The 20,828-nt window shown below is 42.3% G+C and overlaps 1 protein-coding gene across 1 annotated transcript in view; it reads right to left on the bottom strand.

The window, feature by feature from the left end:
* Positions 1–20,059, bottom strand: part of d2hgdh (D-2-hydroxyglutarate dehydrogenase) — a 63,689-nt gene extending 43,630 nt beyond the window's left edge. The window contains exon 1 of the mRNA XM_067995643.1: positions 19,978–20,059. The gene's annotated coding sequence lies outside the window, so the exon portion shown is untranslated. The remainder of the gene's footprint in view (positions 1–19,977) is intronic.
* Between the last annotated feature and the right edge of the window lie 769 nt (positions 20,060–20,828).

The following is a 20,828-nucleotide window of genomic DNA, read 5'->3' as shown; positions in this document are numbered from 1 at the left end:
GAGAATCTAATGATAGAAGGAGGGACAGACCATGAGAATCGAATGATAGAAGAAGAGACAGATCATGAGAATCTAATGATAGAAGAAGAGACAGATCATGAGAATCTAATGATAGAAGAAGAGACAGATCATGAGAATCTAATGATAGAAGGAGAGACAGACCATGAGAATCTAATGATAGAAGGAGGGACAGATCATGAGAATCTAATGATAGAAGGAGGGACAGATCATGAGAATCTAATGATAGAAGGAGGGACAGACCATGAGAATCTAATGATAGAAGGAGGGACAGACCATGAGAATCTAATGATAGAAGGAGGGACGGACCATGAGAATCTAATGATAGAAGGAGGGACGGACCATGAGAATCTAATGATAGAAGAAGGGACAGACCATGAGAATCTAATGATAGAAGGAGGGACAGACCATGAGAATCTAATGATAGAAGGAGGGACGGACCATGAGAATCTAATGATAGAAGGAGGGACGGACCATGAGAATCTAATGATAGAAGAAGAGACAGACCATGAGAATCTAATGATAGAAGGAGGGACAGACCATGAGAATCTAATGATAGAAGGAGGGACGGACCATGAGAATCTAATGATAGAAGGAGGGACAGACCATGAGAATCTAATGATAGAAGGAGGGACTGATCATGAGAATCTAATGATAGAAGGAGGGACAGATCATGAGAATCTAATGATAGAAGGAGGGACAGACCATGAGAATCTAATGATAGAAGGAGGGACAGACCATGAGAATCTAATGATAGAAGGAGAGACAGACCATGAGAATCTAATGATAGACGGAGGGACAGACCATGAGAATCTAATGATAGAAGGAGGGACAGACCATGAGAATCTAATGATAGAAGGAGGGACAGACCATGAGAATCTAATGATAGAAGGAGGGACAGACCATGAGAATCTAATGATAGAAGGAGAGACAGACCATGAGAATCTAATGATAGACGGAGGGACAGACCATGAGAATCTAATGATAGAAGGAGGGACAGACCATGAGAATCTAATGATAGAAGGAGGGACAGACCATGAGAATCTAATGATAGAAGGAGGGACAGATCATGAGAATCTAATGATAGAAGAAGAGACAGATCATGAGAATCTAATGATAGAAGGAGGGACAGATCATGAGAATCTAATGATAGAAGGAGGGACAGACCATGAGAATCTAATGATAGAAGGAGGGACAGACCATGAGAATCTAATGATAGAAGAAGAGACAGATCATGAGAATCTAATGATAGAAGAAGAGACAGATCATGAGAATCTAATGATAGAAGGAGGGACAGATCATGAGAATCTAATGATAGAAGGAGGGACAGACCATGAGAATCTAATGATAGAAGGAGGGACAGACCATGAGAATCTAATGATAGAAGAAGAGACAGATCATGAGAATCTAATGATAGAAGAAGAGACAGATCATGAGAATCTAATGATAGAAGGAGGGACAGACCATGAGAATCTAATGATAGAAGAAGAGACAGATCATGAGAATCTAATGATAGAAGAAGAGACAGATCATGAGAATCTAATGATAGAAGGAGGGACAGACCATGAGAATCTAATGATAGACGGAGGGACAGACCATGAGAATCTAATGATAGAAGGAGGGACAGACCATGAGAATCTAATGATAGACGGAGGGACAGACCATGAGAATCTAATGATAGAAGGAGGGACAGACCATGAGAATCTAATGATAGAAGAAGAGACAGATCATGAGAATCTAATGATAGAAGAAGAGACAGATCATGAGAATCTAATGATAGAAGGAGGGACAGACCATGAGAATCTAATGATAGACGGAGGGACAGACCATGAGAATCTAATGATAGAAGGAGGGACAGACCATGAGAATCTAATGATAGACGGAGGGACAGACCATGAGAATCTAATGATAGACGGAGGGACAGACCATGAGAATCTAATGATAGAAGAAGAGACAGATCATGAGAATCTAATGATAGAAGAAGAGACAGATCATGAGAATCTAATGATAGAAGGAGGGACAGACCATGAGAATCTAATGATAGAAGAAGAGACAGATCATGAGAATCTAATGATAGAAGAAGAGACAGATCATGAGAATCTAATGATAGAAGGAGGGACAGATCATGAGAATCTAATGATAGAAGGAGGGACTGATCATGAGAATCTAATGATAGAAGGAGGGACAGATCATGAGAATCTAATGATAGAAGGAGGGACAGACCATGAGAATCTAATGATAGAAGAAGAGACAGACCATGAGAATCTAATGATAGAAGGAGGGACAGATCATGAGAATCTAATGATAGAAGGAGGGACTGATCATGAGAATCTAATGATAGAAGGAGGGACAGATCATGAGAATCTAATGATAGAAGGAGGGACAGATCATGAGAATCTTATGATAGACGGAGGGACAGACCATGAGAATCTAATGATAGAAGGAGGGACATACCATGAGAATCTAATGATAGACGGAGGGACAGATCATGAGAATCTAATGATAGAAGGAGGGACAGACCATGAGAATCTAATGATAGAAGGAGGGACAGACCATGAGAATCTAATGATAGAAGAAGAGACAGACCATGAGAATCTAATGATAGAAGGAGGGACAGATCATGAGAATCTAATGATAGAAGGAGGGACAGATCATGAGAATCTAATGATAGAAGGAGAGACAGATCATGAGAATCTAATGATAGAAGAAGAGACAGATCATGAGAATCTAATGATAGAAGGAGGGACAGATCATGAGAATCTAATGATAGAAGGAGGGACAGATCATGAGAATCTAATGATAGAAGGAGGGACAGACCATGAGAATCTAATGATAGAAGGAGGGACAGACCATGAGAATCTAATGATAGAAGGAGGGACAGATCATGAGAATCTAATGATAGAAGGAGGGACAGATCATGAGAATCTAATGATAGAAGGAGGGACAGACCATGAGAATCTAATGATAGAAGGAGGGACAGACCATGAGAATCTAATGATAGAAGGAGAGACAGATCATGAGAATCTAATGATAGAAGGAGGGACAGACCATGAGAATCTAATGATAGACGGAGGGACAGATCATGAGAATCTAATGATAGAAGGAGGGACAGATCATGAGAATCTAATGATAGACGGAGGGACAGATCATGAGAATCTAATGATAGACGGAGGGACAGATCATGAGAATCTAATGATAGAAGAAGAGACAGACCATGAGAATCTAATGATAGAAGGAGGGACGGATCATGAGAATCTAATGATAGAAGAAGAGACAGATCATGAGAATCTAATGATAGAAGGAGGGACAGACCATGAGAATCTAATGATAGAAGAAGAGACAGATCATGAGAATCTAATGATAGAAGGAGAGACAGATCATGAGAATCTAATGATAGAAGGAGGGACATACCATGAGAATCTAATGATAGAAGGAGGGACGGACCATGAGAATCTAATGATAGAAGGAGGGACGGACCATGAGAATCTAATGATAGAAGGAGGGACGGACCATGAGAATCTAATGATAGAAGGAGGGACAGATCATGAGAATCTAATGATAGAAGGAGGGACAGACCATGAGAATCTAATGATAGAAGGAGGGACGGATCATGAGAATCTAATGATAGAAGGAGGGACAGATCATGAGAATCTAATGATAGAAGGAGGGACAGATCATGAGAATCTAATGATAGAAGGAGGGACAGATCATGAGAATCTAATGATAGAAGGAGGGACGGATCATGAGAATCTAATGATAGAAGAAGAGACAGATCATGAGAATCTAATGATAGAAGGAGGGACTGACCATGAGAATCTAATGATAGAAGGAGGGACAGATCATGAGAATCTAATGATAGAAGGAGGGACGGATCATGAGAATCTAATGATAGAAGGAGGGACTGACCATGAGAATCTAATGATAGAAGAAGAGACAGACCATGAGAATCTAATGATAGAAGAAGAGACAGATCATGAGAATCTAATGATAGAAGAAGAGACAGATCATGAGAATCTAATGATAGAAGGAGGGACTGACCATGAGAATCTAATGATAGAAGAAGAGACAGATCATGAGAATCTAATGATAGAAGAAGAGACAGATCATGAGAATCTAATGATAGAAGGAGGGACAGACCATGAGAATCTAATGATAGAAGGAGGGACAGACCATGAGAATCTAATGATAGAAGGAGGGACAGATCATGAGAATCTAATGATAGAAGGAGGGACAGACCATGAGAATCTAATGATAGACGGAGGGACAGACCATGAGAATCTAATGATAGAAGGAGGGACAGACCATGAGAATCTAATGATAGACGGAGGGACAGACCATGAGAATCTAATGATAGACGGAGGGACAGACCATGAGAATCTAATGATAGAAGAAGAGACAGATCATGAGAATCTAATGATAGAAGAAGAGACAGATCATGAGAATCTAATGATAGAAGGAGGGACAGACCATGAGAATCTAATGATAGAAGAAGAGACAGATCATGAGAATCTAATGATAGAAGAAGAGACAGACCATGAGAATCTAATGATAGAAGGAGGGACAGACCATGAGAATCTAATGATAGAAGAAGAGACAGACCATGAGAATCTAATGATAGAAGGAGGGACAGATCATGAGAATCTAATGATCGAAGGAGGGACAGATCATGAGAATCTAATGATAGAAGGAGGGACTGATCATGAGAATCTAATGATAGAAGGAGGGACAGATCATGAGAATCTAATGATAGAAGGAGGGACAGACCATGAGAATCTAATGATAGAAGAAGAGACAGACCATGAGAATCTAATGATAGAAGGAGGGACAGATCATGAGAATCTAATGATAGAAGGAGGGACTGATCATGAGAATCTAATGATAGAAGGAGGGACAGATCATGAGAATCTAATGATAGAAGGAGGGACAGATCATGAGAATCTTATGATAGACGGAGGGACAGACCATGAGAATCTAATGATAGAAGGAGGGACATACCATGAGAATCTAATGATAGACGGAGGGACAGATCATGAGAATCTAATGATAGAAGGAGGGACAGACCATGAGAATCTAATGATAGAAGGAGGGACAGACCATGAGAATCTAATGATAGAAGAAGAGACAGACCATGAGAATCTAATGATAGAAGGAGGGACAGATCATGAGAATCTAATGATAGAAGGAGGGACAGATCATGAGAATCTAATGATAGAAGGAGAGACAGATCATGAGAATCTAATGATAGAAGAAGAGACAGATCATGAGAATCTAATGATAGAAGGAGGGACAGATCATGAGAATCTAATGATAGAAGGAGGGACAGACCATGAGAATCTAATGATAGAAGGAGGGACAGATCATGAGAATCTAATGATAGAAGGAGGGACAGATCATGAGAATCTAATGATAGAAGGAGGGACAGATCATGAGAATCTAATGATAGAAGGAGGGACAGACCATGAGAATCTAATGATAGAAGAAGAGACAGATCATGAGAATCTAATGATAGAAGGAGGGACAGACCATGAGAATCTAATGATAGAAGGAGGGACAGATCATGAGAATCTAATGATAGAAGGAGGGACAGACCATGAGAATCTAATGATAGAAGAAGAGACAGATCATGAGAATCTAATGATAGAAGGAGGGACAGACCATGAGAATCTAATGATAGAAGAAGAGACAGATCATGAGAATCTAATGATAGAAGGAGGGACAGACCATGAGAATCTAATGATAGAAGGAGGGACAGATCATGAGAATCTAATGATAGAAGGAGGGACAGACCATGAGAATCTAATGATAGAAGAAGAGACAGATCATGAGAATCTAATGATAGAAGGAGGGACAGACCATGAGAATCTAATGATAGAAGAAGAGACAGATCATGAGAATCTAATGATAGAAGGAGGGACAGACCATGAGAATCTAATGATAGAAGGAGGGACAGATCATGAGAATCTAATGATAGAAGGAGGGACAGATCATGAGAATCTAATGATAGAAGGAGGGACAGACCATGAGAATCTAATGATAGAAGGAGGGACAGACCATGAGAATCTAATGATAGAAGGAGGGACAGATCATGAGAATCTAATGATAGAAGGAGGGACAGATCATGAGAATCTAATGATAGAAGGAGGGACAGACCATGAGAATCTAATGATAGAAGGAGGGACAGACCATGAGAATCTAATGATAGAAGGAGGGACAGACCATGAGAATCTAATGATAGAAGGAGAGACAGATCATGAGAATCTAATGATAGAAGGAGGGACGGATCATGAGAATCTAATGATAGAAGAAGAGACAGATCATGAGAATCTAATGATAGAAGGAGGGACAGATCATGAGAATCTAATGATAGAAGGAGGGACAGACCATGAGAATCTAATGATAGAAGGAGGGACAGATCATGAGAATCTAATGATAGAAGGAGGGACGGATCATGAGAATCTAATGATAGAAGAAGAGACAGATCATGAGAATCTAATGATAGAAGGAGGGACAGATCATGAGAATCTAATGATAGAAGGAGGGACAGACCATGAGAATCTAATGATAGAAGGAGGGACAGACCATGAGAATCTCATGATAGAAGGAGGGACAGACCATGAGAATCTAATGATAGAAGGAGGGACAGATCATGAGAATCTAATGATAGAAGAAGAGACAGATCATGAGAATCTAATGATTGAAGGAGGGACAGATCATGAGAATCTAATGATAGAAGAAGAGACAGATCATGAGAATCTAATGATAGAAGGAGGGACAGACCATGAGAATCTAATGATAGAAGGAGGGACAGATCATGAGAATCTAATGATAGAAGAAGAGACAGATCATGAGAATCTAATGATAGAAGGAGGGACAGACCATGAGAATCTAATGATAGAAGGAGGGACAGATCATGAGAATCTAATGATAGAAGGAGGGACAGATCATGAGAATCTAATGATAGAAGGAGGGACGGATCATGAGAATCTAATGATAGAAGGAGAGACGGATCATGAGAATCTAATGATAGAAGAAGAGACAGATCATGAGAATCTAATGATAGAAGGAGGGACAGATCATGAGAATCTAATGATAGAAGGAGGGACAGACCATGAGAATCTAATGATAGAAGGAGGGACAGACCATGAGAATCTAATGATAGAAGGAGGGACAGACCATGAGAATCTAATGATAGAAGGAGGGACAGACCATGAGAATCTAATGATAGAAGGAGGGACAGACCATGAGAATCTAATGATAGAAGGAGGGACAGACCATGAGAATCTAATGATAGAAGGAGGGACGGATCATGAGAATCTAATGATAGAAGAAGAGACAGATCATGAGAATCTAATGATAGAAGGAGGGACAGACCATGAGAATCTAATGATAGAAGGAGGGACAGACCATGAGAATCTAATGATAGAAGGAGGGACAGACCATGAGAATCTAATGATAGAAGGAGGGACAGACCATGAGAATCTAATGATAGAAGGAGGGACAGATCATGAGAATCTAATGATAGAAGGAGAGACAGATCATGAGAATCTAATGATAGAAGGAGGGACAGACCATGAGAATCTAATGATAGAAGGAGGGACAGACCATGAGAATCTAATGATAGAAGGAGGGACAGATCATGAGAATCTAATGATAGAAGGAGAGACAGATCATGAGAATCTAATGATAGAAGGAGGGACAGACCATGAGAATCTAATGATAGAAGGAGGGACAGACCATGAGAATCTAATGATAGAAGGAGGGACAGATCATGAGAATCTACTGATAGAAGGAGAGACAGACCATGAGAATCTAATGATAGAAGGAGAGACAGATCATGAGAATCTAATGATAGAAGGAGGGACGGACCATGAGAATCTAATGATAGAAGGAGGGACGGACCATGAGAATCTAATGATAGAAGGAGAGACAGACCATGAGAATCTAATGATAGAAGGAGAGACAGATCATGAGAATCTAATGATAGAAGAAGAGACAGATCATGAGAATCTAATGATAGAAGGAGAGACAGACCATGAGAATCTAATGATAGAAGGAGAGACAGACCATGAGAATCTAATGATAGAAGGAGGGACAGACCATGAGAATCTAATGATAGAAGGAGGGACAGACCATGAGAATCTAATGATAGAAGGAGGGACAGACCATGAGAATCTAATGATAGAAGGAGGGACAGACCATGAGAATCTAATGATAGAAGGAGAGACAGACCATGAGAATCTAATGATAGAAGAAGAGACAGATCATGAGAATCTAATGATAGAAGGAGGGACAGACCATGAGAATCTAATGATAGAAGGAGGGACAGACCATGAGAATCTAATGATAGAAGAAGGGACAGACCATGAGAATCTAATGATAGAAGAAGAGACAGACCATGAGAATCTAATGATAGAAGGAGGGACAGATCATGAGAATCTAATGATAGAAGAAGAGACAGACCATGAGAATCTAATGATAGAAGGAGGGACAGATCATGAGAATCTAATGATAGAAGGAGGGACAGATCATGAGAATCTAATGATAGGAGGAGGGACAGACCATGAGAATCTAATGATAGAAGAAGAGACAGACCATGAGAATCTAATGATAGAAGAAGAGACAGACCATGAGAATCTAATGATAGAAGGAGAGACAGACCATGAGAATCTAATGATAGAAGGAGGGACGGACCATGAGAATCTAATGATAGAAGGAGGGACAGACCATGAGAATCTAATGATAGAAGGAGGGACAGACCATGAGAATCTAATGATAGAAGAAGGGACAGACCATGAGAATCTAATGATAGAAGGAGGGACAGACCATGAGAATCTAATGATAGAAGGAGGGACAGACCATGAGAATCTAATGATAGAAGGAGGGACAGACCATGAGAATCTAATGATAGAAGAAGAGACAGACCATGAGAATCTAATGATAGAAGGAGGGACAGACCATGAGAATCTAATGATAGAAGGAGGGACAGACCATGAGAATCTAATGATAGAAGGAGGGACAGACCATGAGAATCTAATGATAGAAGAAGGGACAGACCATGAGAATCTAATGATAGAAGGAGGGACAGACCATGAGAATCTAATGATAGAAGGAGGGACAGACCATGAGAATCTAATGATAGAAGGAGGGACAGACCATGAGAATCTAATGATAGAAGGAGGGACAGACCATGAGAATCTAATGATAGAAGGAGGGACAGACCATGAGAATCTAATGATAGAAGAAGGGACAGACCATGAGAATCTAATGATAGAAGAAGAGACAGACCATGAGAATCTAATGATAGAAGGAGGGACAGACCATGAGAATCTAATGATAGAAGAAGGGACAGACCATGAGAATCTAATGATAGAAGAAGAGACAGATCATGAGAATCTAATGATAGAAGGAGGGACAGACCATGAGAATCTAATGATAGAAGGAGGGACAGACCATGAGAATCTAATGATAGAAGGAGGGACAGACCATGAGAATCTAATGATAGAAGGAGGGACAGACCATGAGAATCTAATGATAGAAGAAGAGACAGATCATGAGAATCTAATGATAGAAGGAGGGACAGACCATGAGAATCTAATGATAGAAGGAGGGACAGATCATGAGAATCTAATGATAGAAGGAGGGACAGACCATGAGAATCTAATGATAGAAGGAGGGACAGATCATGAGAATCTAATGATTGAAGGAGGGACAGACCATGAGAATCTAATGATAGACGGAGGGACAGATCATGAGAATCTAATGATAGAAGGAGGGACTGACCATGAGAATCTAATGATAGAAGGAGGGACAGATCATGAGAATCTAATGATAGAAGAAGAGACAGATCATGAGAATCTAATGATAGAAGGAGGGACAGACCATGAGAATCTAATGATAGAAGGAGGGACAGATCATGAGAATCTAATGATTGAAGGAGGGACGGACCATGAGAATCTAATGATAGAAGGAGGGACAGACCATGAGAATCTAATGATAGAAGGAGGGACAGACCATGAGAATCTAATGATAGACGGAGGGACAGATCATGAGAATCTAATGATAGAAGGAGGGACTGACCATGAGAATCTAATGATTGAAGGAGGGACGGACCATGAGAATCTAATGATAGAAGAAGGGACAGACCATGAGAATCTAATGATAGAAGAAGAGACAGACCATGAGAATCTAATGATTGAAGGAGGGACAGACCATGAGAATCTAATGATAGAAGGAGGGACAGACCATGAGAATCTAATGATAGAAGGAGGGACAGACCATGAGAATCTAATGATAGAAGGAGGGACTGACCATGAGAATCTAATGATAGAAGGAGGGACAGACCATGAGAATCTAATGATAGAAGAAGAGACAGATCATGAGAATCTAATGATAGAAGGAGGGACAGACCATGAGAATCTAATGATAGAAGGAGGGACAGACCATGAGAATCTAATGATAGAAGGAGGGACAGATCATGAGAATCTAATGATTGAAGGAGGGACGGACCATGAGAATCTAATGATAGAAGGAGGGACAGACCATGAGAATCTAATGATAGAAGGAGGGACAGACCATGAGAATCGAATGATAGACGGAGGGACAGATCATGAGAATCTAATGATAGAAGGAGGGACTGACCATGAGAATCTAATGATTGAAGGAGGGACGGACCATGAGAATCTAATGATAGAAGAAGGGACAGACCATGAGAATCTAATGATAGAAGAAGAGACAGACCATGAGAATCTAATGATTGAAGGAGGGACAGACCATGAGAATCTAATGATAGAAGGAGGGACAGATCATGAGAATCTAATGATAGAAGGAGGGACAGACCATGAGAATCTAATGATAGAAGGAGGGACAGATCATGAGAATCTAATGATTGAAGGAGGGACAGACCATGAGAATCTAATGATAGAAGGAGAGACAGATCATGAGAATCTAATGATTGAAGGAGGGACAGACCATGAGAATCTAATGATAGAAGGAGAGACAGATCATGAGAATCTAATGATTGAAGGAGGGACAGACCATGAGAATCTAATGATAGAAGAAGGGACAGACCATGAGAATCTAATGATAGACGGAGGGACAGATCATGAGAATCTAATGATAGAAGGAGGGACTGACCATGAGAATCTAATGATTGAAGGAGGGACGGACCATGAGAATCTAATGATAGAAGAAGGGACAGACCATGAGAATCTAATGATAGAAGGAGGGACAGACCATGAGAATCTAATGATTGAAGGAGGGACGGACCATGAGAATCTAATGATAGAAGGAGGGACAGACCATGAGAATCTAATGATAGAAGGAGGGACAGACCATGAGAATCTAATGATAGACGGAGGGACAGATCATGAGAATCTAATGATAGAAGGAGGGACAGACCATGAGAATCTAATGATAGAAGGAGAGACAGATCATGAGAATCTAATGATTGAAGGAGGGACAGACCATGAGAATCTAATGATAGAAGAAGGGACAGACCATGAGAATCTAATGATAGACGGAGGGACAGATCATGAGAATCTAATGATAGAAGGAGGGACTGACCATGAGAATCTAATGATTGAAGGAGGGACGGACCATGAGAATCTAATGATAGAAGAAGGGACAGACCATGAGAATCTAATGATAGAAGGAGGGACAGACCATGAGAATCTAATGATAGAAGGAGGGACAGACCATGAGAATCTAATGATAGAAGGAGGGACAGACCATGAGAATCTAATGATAGAAGGAGGGACAGACCATGAGAATCTAATGATAGAAGGAGGGACAGACCATGAGAATCTAATGATAGAAGGAGGGACAGACCATGAGAATCTAATGATAGAAGGAGGGACAGATCATGAGAATCTAATGATAGAAGAAGGGACAGACCATGAGAATCTAATGATAGAAGGAGGGACAGACCATGAGAATCTAATGATAGAAGGAGGGACGGACCATGAGAATCTAATGATAGAAGAAGGGACAGATCATGAGAATCTAATGATAGAAGGAGGGACAGATCATGAGAATCTAATGATAGAAGGAGGGACAGATCATGAGAATCTAATGATAGAAGAAGGGACAGACCATGAGAATCTAATGATAGAAGGAGGGACAGACCATGAGAATCTAATGATAGAAGGAGGGACGGACCATGAGAATCTAATGATAGAAGAAGGGACAGATCATGAGAATCTAATGATAGAAGGAGGGACAGATCATGAGAATCTAATGATAGAAGGAGGGACAGATCATGAGAATCTAATGATAGAAGGAGGGACAGACCATGAGAATCTAATGATAGAAGGAGGGACAGATCATGAGAATCTAATGATAGAAGGAGGGACAGACCATGAGAATCTAATGATAGAAGGAGAGACAGATCATGAGAATCTAATGATAGAAGGAGGGACAGATCATGAGAATTTAATGATAGACGGAGAGACAGATCATGAGAATCTAATGATAGAAGGAGGGACAGACCATGAGAATCTAATGATAGAAGGAGGGACAGACCATGAGAATCTAATGATAGAAGGAGGGACAGATCATGAGAATCTAATGATAGACGGAGAGACAGATCATGAGAATCTAATGATAGAAGGAGGGACAGACCATGAGAATCTAATGATAGAAGGAGGGACAGATCATGAGAATTTAATGATAGACGGAGAGACAGATCATGAGAATCTAATGATAGAAGGAGGGACAGACCATGAGAATCTAATGATAGAAGGAGGGACAGATCATGAGAATCTAATGATAGAAGGAGGGACAGACCATGAGAATCTAATGATAGAAGGAGGGACAGACCATGAGAATCTAATGATAGAAGGAGGGACAGATCATGAGAATCTAATGATAGACGGAGGGACGGACCATGAGAATCTAATGATAGAAGGAGGGACAGACCATGAGAATCTAATGATAGAAGGAGGGACAGATCATGAGAATCTAATGATAGAAGGAGGGACAGACCATGAGAATCTAATGATAGAAGGAGGGACAGACCATGAGAATCTAATGATAGAAGGAGGGACAGATCATGAGAATCTAATGATAGACGGAGGGACGGACCATGAGAATCTAATGATAGAAGGAGGGACAGACCATGAGAATCTAATGATAGAAGGAGGGACAGATCATGAGAATCTAATGATAGAAGGAGGGACAGACCATGAGAATCTAATGATAGAAGGAGGGACAGACCATGAGAATCTAATGATAGAAGGAGGGACAGACCATGAGAATCTAATGATAGAAGGAGGGACAGACCATGAGAATCTAATGATAGAAGGAGGGACAGATCATGAGAATCTAATGATAGACGGAGGGACAGATCATGAGAATCTAATGATAGAAGGAGGGACAGATCATGAGAATCTAATGATAGAAGGAGGGACAGACCATGAGAATCTAATGATAGAAGGAGGGACAGATCATGAGAATCTAATGATAGAAGGAGGGACAGATCATGAGAATCTAATGATAGAAGGAGGGACAGATCATGAGAATCTAATGATAGACGGAGGGACAGATCATGAGAATCTAATGATAGAAGGAGGGACAGATCATGAGAATCTAATGATAGAAGGAGGGACAGATCATGAGAATCTAATGATAGAAGGAGGGACAGATCATGAGAATCTAATGATAGACGGAGGGACAGATCATGAGAATCTAATGATAGAAGGAGGGACAGATCATGAGAATCTAATGATAGACGGAGGGACAGATCATGAGAATCTAATGATAGAAGGAGGGACAGACCATGAGAATCTAATGATAGAAGGAGGGACAGATCATGAGAATCTAATGATAGAAGGAGGGACAGATCATGAGAATCTAATGATAGAAGGAGGGACAGACATGAGAATCTAATGATAGAAGGAGGGACAGATCATGAGAATCTAATGATAGAAGGAGGGACAGATCATGAGAATCTAATGATAGAAGGAGGGACAGATCATGAGAATCTAATGATAGAAGGAGGGACAGATCATGAGAATCTAATGATAGAAGGAGGGACAGATCATGAGAATCTAATGATAGAAGGAGGGACAGATCATGAGAATCTAATGATAGAAGGAGGGACAGATCATGAGAATCTAATGATAGAAGGAGGGACAGATCATGAGAATCTAATGATAGAAGGAGGGACAGATCATGAGAATCTAATGATAGAAGGAGGGACAGACCATGAGAATCTAATGATAGAAGGAGGGACAGACCATGAGAATCTAATGATAGAAGGAGGGACAGACCATGAGAATCTAATGATAGAAGAGAGGACAGACCATGAGAATCTAATGATAGAAGGAGAGACAGACCATGAGAATCTAATGATAGACGGAGGGACAGACCATGAGAATCTAATGATAGAAGGAGGGACAGATCATGAGAATCTAATGATAGAGGAGGGACAGACCATGAGAATCTAATGATAGAAGAAGGGACAGATCATGAGAATCTAATGATAAGAAGGAGGGACAGACCATGAGAATCTAATGATAGAAGGAGGGACAGACCATGAGAATCTAATGATAGAAGGAGGGACAGACCATGAGAATCTAATGATAGAAGGAGGGACAGATCATGAGAATCTAATGATAGAGGAGGGACAGACCATGAGAATCTAATGATAGAAGGAGGGACAGACCATGAGAATCTAATGATAGAAGGAGGGACAGACCATGAGAATCTAATGATAGAAGAGAGACAGACCATGAGAATCTAATGATAGAAGGAGGGACAGACCATGAGAATCTAATGATAGAAGGAGGGACAGATCATGAGAATCTAATGATAGAAGGAGGGACAGATCATGAGAATCTAATGATAGAAGGAGCGGACAGACCATGAGAATCTAATGATAGAAGGAGGGACAGACCATGAGAATCTAATGATAGAAGGAGGGACAGATCATGAGAATCTAATGATAGAAGAGAGGACAGATCATGAGAATCTAATGATAGAAGGAGGGACAGATCATGAGAATCTAATGATAGAAGGAGGGACAGACCATGAGAATCTAATGATAGAAGGAGGGACAGATCATGAGAATCTAATGATAGAAGAAGGGACAGATCATGAGAATCTAATGATAGAAGGAGAGACAGATCATGAGAATCTAATGATAGAAGGAGGGACAGATCATGAGAATCTAATGATAGAAGGAGGGACAGACCATGAGAATCTAATGATAGAAGGAGGGACAGACCATGAGAATCTAATGATAGAAGGAGGGACAGATCATGAGAATCTAATGATAGACGGAGGGACAGACCATGAGAATCTAATGATAGAAGGAGGGACAGACCATGAGAATCTAATGATAGAAGAAGAGACAGATCATGAGAATCTAATGATAGAAGGAGGGACAGATCATGAGAATCTAATGATAGAAGGAGGGACAGACCATGAGAATCTAATGATAGAAGGAGGGACAGACCATGAGAATCTAATGATAGAAGGAGGGACAGACCATGAGAATCTAATGATAGAAGAGAGGACAGATCATGAGAATCTAATGATAGAAGGAGGGACAGATCATGAGAATCTAATGATAGAAGGAGGGACAGACCATGAGAATCTAATGATAGAAGGAGGGACAGACCATGAGAATCTAATGATAGAAGGAGGGACAGACCATGAGAATCTAATGATAGAAGGAGGGACAGATCATGAGAATCTAATGATAGAAGGAGGGACAGACCATGAGAATCTAATGATAGAAGGAGAGACAGACCATGAGAATCTAATGATAGAAGGAGGGACAGACCATGAGAATCTAATGATAGAAGGAGGGACAGACCATGAGAATCTAATGATAGAAGGAGGGACAGACCATGAGAATCTAATGATAGAAGGAGGGACAGACCATGAGAATCTAATGATAGAAGGAGGGACAGATCATGAGAATCTAATGATAGAAGGAGGGACAGATCATGAGAATCTAATGATAGAAGGAGGGACAGACCATGAGAATCTAATGATAGAAGGAGAGACAGACCATGAGAATCTAATGATAGAAGGAGGGACAGACCATGAGAATCTAATGATAGAAGGAGGGACAGACCATGAGAATCTAATGATAGAAGGAGGGACAGACCATGAGAATCTAATGATAGAAGGAGGGACAGATCATGAGAATCTAATGATAGAAGGAGGGACAGATCATGAGAATCTAATGATAGAAGGAGAGGACAGACCATGAGAATCTAATGATAGAAGGAGGGACAGACCATGAGAATCTAATGATAGAAGGAGGGACAGATCATGAGAATCTAATGATAGAAGGAGGGACAGATCATGAGAATCTAATGATAGAAGGAGGGACAGATCATGAGAATCTAATGATAGAAGGAGGGACAGACCATGAGAATCTAATGATAGAAGGAGGGACAGATCATGAGAATCTAATGATAGAAGGAGGGACAGATCATGAGAATCTAATGATAGAAGAGAGGACAGACCATGAGAATCTAATGATAGAAGGAGGGACAGATCATGAGAATCTAATGATAGAAGGAGGGACAGATCATGAGAATCTAATGATAGAAGGAGGGACAGACCATGAGAATCTAATGATAGAAGGAGGGACAGATCATGAGAATCTAATGATAGAAGGAGGGACAGATCATGAGAATCTAATGATAGAAGAGGGACAGACCATGAGAATCTAATGATAGAAGGAGGGACAGACCATGAGAATCTAATGATAGAAGGAGGGACTGATCATGAGAATCTAATGATAGAAGGAGGGACAGATCATGAGAATCTAATGATAGAAGGAGGGACAGACCATGAGAATCTAATGATTGAAGGAGGGACAGACCATGAGAATCTAATGATAGAAGAAGGGACAGACCATGAGAATCTAATGATAGAAGGAGGGACTGATCATGAGAATCTAATGATAGACGGAGGGACTGATCATGAGAATCTAATGATAGAAGGGGGGACAGACCATGAGAATCTAATGATAGCAGAGGGACAGACCATGAGAATCTAATGATAGAAGGAGGGACAGACCATGAGAATCTAATGATAGAAGGAGGGACAGACCATGAGAATCTAATGATAGAAGGAGGGACAGACCATGAGAATCTAATGATAGAAGGGGGACAGACCATGAGAATCTAATGATAGAAGGAGGGACAGACCATGAGAATCTAATGATAGAAGGAGGGACAGACCATGAGAATCTAATGATAGAAGGAGGGACAGACCATGAGAATCTAATGATAGAAGGAGGGACAGACCATGAGAATCTAATGATAGAAGGAGGGACAGACCATGAGAATCTAATGATAGAAGGAGGAGACAGATCATGAGAATCTAATGATAGAAGGAGGACAGACCATGAGAATCTAATGATAGACGGAGGGACAGACCATGAGAATCTAATGATAGAAGGAGGGACAGACCATGAGAATCTAATGATAGAAGGAGGGACAGACCATGAGAATCTAATGATAGGAGGAGGGACAGACCATGAGAATCTAATGATAGGAAGGAGGGACAGACCATGAGAATCTAATGATAGAAGGAGAGACAGACCATGAGAATCTAATGATAGGAGGAGGGACAGACCATGAGAATCTAATGATAGAAGGAGGGACAGACCATGAGAATCTAATGATAGAGGAGGGACAGACCATGAGAATCTAATGATAGAAGGAGGGACAGACCATGAGAATCTAATGATAGGAGGAGGGACAGATCATGAGAATCTAATGATAGGAGGAGGGACAGACCATGAGAATCTAATGATAGAAGGAGGGACAGACCATGAGAATCTAATGATAGAAGGAGGGACAGACCATGAGAATCTAATGATAGGAGGAGGGACAGACCATGAGAATCTAATGATAGAAGGAGGGACAGACCATGAGAATCTAATGATAGAAGGAGGGACAGATCATGAGAATCTAATGATAGGAGGAGAGACAGACCATGAGAATCTAATGATAGGAGGAGGGACAGACCATGAGAATCTAATGATAGGAGGAGGGACAGATCATGAGAATCTAATGATAGGAGGAGGGACAGACCATGAGAATCTAATGATAGACGGAGGGACAGACCATGAGAATCTAATGATAGGAGGAGGGACAGACCATGAGAATCTAATGATAGGAGGAGGGACAGACCATGAGAATCTAATGATAGGAGGAGGGACAGATCATGAGAATCTAATGATAGAAGGAGGGACAGACCATGAGAATCTAATGATAGGAGGAGGGACAGACCATGAGAATCTAATGATAGACGGAGGGACAGACCATGAGAATCTAATGATAGGAGGAGGGACAGACCATGAGAATCTAATGATAGGAGGAGGGACAGACCATGAGAATCTAATGATAGGAGGAGGGACAGATCATGAGAATCTAATGATAGAAGGAGGGACAGACCATGAGAATCTCATGATAGGAGGAAGGACAGACCATGAGAATCTAATGATAGACGGAGGGACAGACCATGAGAATCTAATGATAGGAGGAGGGACAGACCATGAGAATCTAATGATAGGAGGAGGGACAGACCATGAGAATCTAATGATAGGAGGAGGGACAGATCATGAGAATCTAATGATAGGAGGAGGGACAGACCATGAGAATCTAATGATAGACGGAGGGACAGACCATGAGAATCTAATGATAGGAGGAGGGACAGACCATGAGAATCTAATGATAGGAGGAGGGACAGACCATGAGAATCTAATGATAGGAGGAGGGACAGACCATGAGAATCTAATGATAGACGGAGGGACAGACCATGAGAATCTAATGATAGGAGGAGGGACAGACCATGAGAATCTAATGATAGAAGGAGGGACAGACCATGAGAATCTAATGATAGAAGGAGGGACAGACCATGAGAATCTCATGATAGGAGGAGGGACAGACCATGAGAATCTAATGATAGAAGGAGGGACAGACCATGAGAATCTAATGATAGACGGAGGGACAGACCATGAGAATCTAATGATAGAAGGAGGGACAGACCATGAGAATCTAATGATAGAAGGAGGGACAGACCATGAGAATCTAATGATAGACGGAGGGACAGACCATGAGAATCTCATGATAGGAGGAGGGACAGACCATGAGAATCTAATGATAGAAGGAGGGACTGACCATGAGAATCTAATGATAGAAGAAGAGACAGACCATGAGAATCTAATGATAGACGGAGGGACAGACCATGAGAATCTCATGATAGGAGGAGGGACAGACCATGAGAATCTAATGATAGAAGGAGGGACAGACCATGAGAATCTAATGATAGAAGGAGGGACAGATCATGAGAATCTAATGATAGAAGGAGGGACTGACCATGAGAATCTAATGATAGACGGAGGGACAGACCATGAGAATCTCATGATAGGAGGAGGGACAGACCATGAGAATCTAATGATAGAAGGAGGGACAGACCATGAGAATCTAATGATAGAAGGAGGGACAGACCATGAGAATCTAATGATAGAAGGAGGGACTGATCATGAGAATCTAATGATAGGATTCACTCAATATCACAAACAGGCTGAAACTCCACAATCTTCTCATTTTACACCAAACAACGAGCTGGTCTGTTGCTGGATCCTGGAGACACCCGTGGATTTACACCCGCCGGATATTCACCCGTGGATTTACACCCGCCGGATGTTCACCCGTGATCCCCGTGTTTTCTGATCCGCCCCTCGGGTGTCACGAAGCTCCCTCCGCGCGGGCCCATCGCCGCCCGTGTCTCCCTGAGCCGGTGACTCGGGCCTTTCACCCGGGCCGCGGTAGCTCCCTCCCCCGCTGTGGTCCGCAGGACCTCGAGTGGCGGCCGCTGTCAGTTGCCCGCCGGCTCCGTCGGGTTTAACGGAGGATCGCGGGGGCGGGGGCGCCAGTTAAAGGCTTTCGGGGGATAAAAGGGCAGCAACGAGGAGCGGGCGCCGCTTACCCGAACCAGGATCCGAGGGTCAGGGAGAAGGCCTGAGGCCTCAGGGCAGCCCAATATTGGGGCCAGGGTGGGCCCTGGACGCCGGTCTTGTGCCTTTAGCAATATGGCGGGCGGCGCAGATCCCGCTGGTAACGAGCGCCTGAATTTCCGGTGGGTTTGTCAACCCGCCGGCAGTTCCCGGAGTGCGGCCTGGACCTCCTGGACGCTGCCTCCAGTTGTTCGGGAGATCTTCGCCATTTAGTCCTCGGAGTCAGGAGGTGTCGAGGAGGAGGGGGCGGGGGGAGAGAGAGAGACTGGGGTCGGGGCAAGAGGAGGGGGTGGGGGTGAGGGAGATGAGTTGGGATCATGGGATGGGGAGAAGTTGGGGGGGGATGGGATGGGGAGAAGTTGGGGGGGGGGGGGATGGGGAGAAGTTGGGGGGGGGGTGGATGGGGAGAAGTTGGGGGGGGGGGTGGATGGGGAGAAGTTGGGGGGGGGGGTGGATGGGAGAAGTTGGGGGGGGGGTGGATGGGGAGAAGTTGGGGGGGGGGTGGATGGGGAGAAGTTGGGGTGGATGGGGAGAAGTTGGGGTGGGTGGGGAGAAGTTGGGGTGGGTGGGGAGAAGATGGGGGTGGGGAGAAGATGGGGGTGGGGGTGGGGAGAAGATGGGGAGAAGATGGGGGGGGGGATGGGGAGAAGTTGGGGGGGGGGATGGGGAGAAGTTGGGGGGGGGTGGATGGGGAGAAGTTGGGGGGGGGTGGATGGGGAGAAGTTGGGGTGGATGGGGAGAAGTTGGGGTGGATGGGGAGAAGTTGGGGTGGGTGGGGAGAAGATGGGGGTGGGGGTGGGGAGAAGATGGGGAGAAGATGGGA

Source organism: Heptranchias perlo, chromosome 13 (genome assembly GCF_035084215.1).
Source record: "Heptranchias perlo isolate sHepPer1 chromosome 13, sHepPer1.hap1, whole genome shotgun sequence".
Classification (NCBI taxonomy): domain Eukaryota; kingdom Metazoa; phylum Chordata; class Chondrichthyes; order Hexanchiformes; family Hexanchidae; genus Heptranchias; species Heptranchias perlo.
Note: the sequence above shows the minus strand (reverse complement) of the source record. Positions and strands in the feature narration are given on the sequence as shown.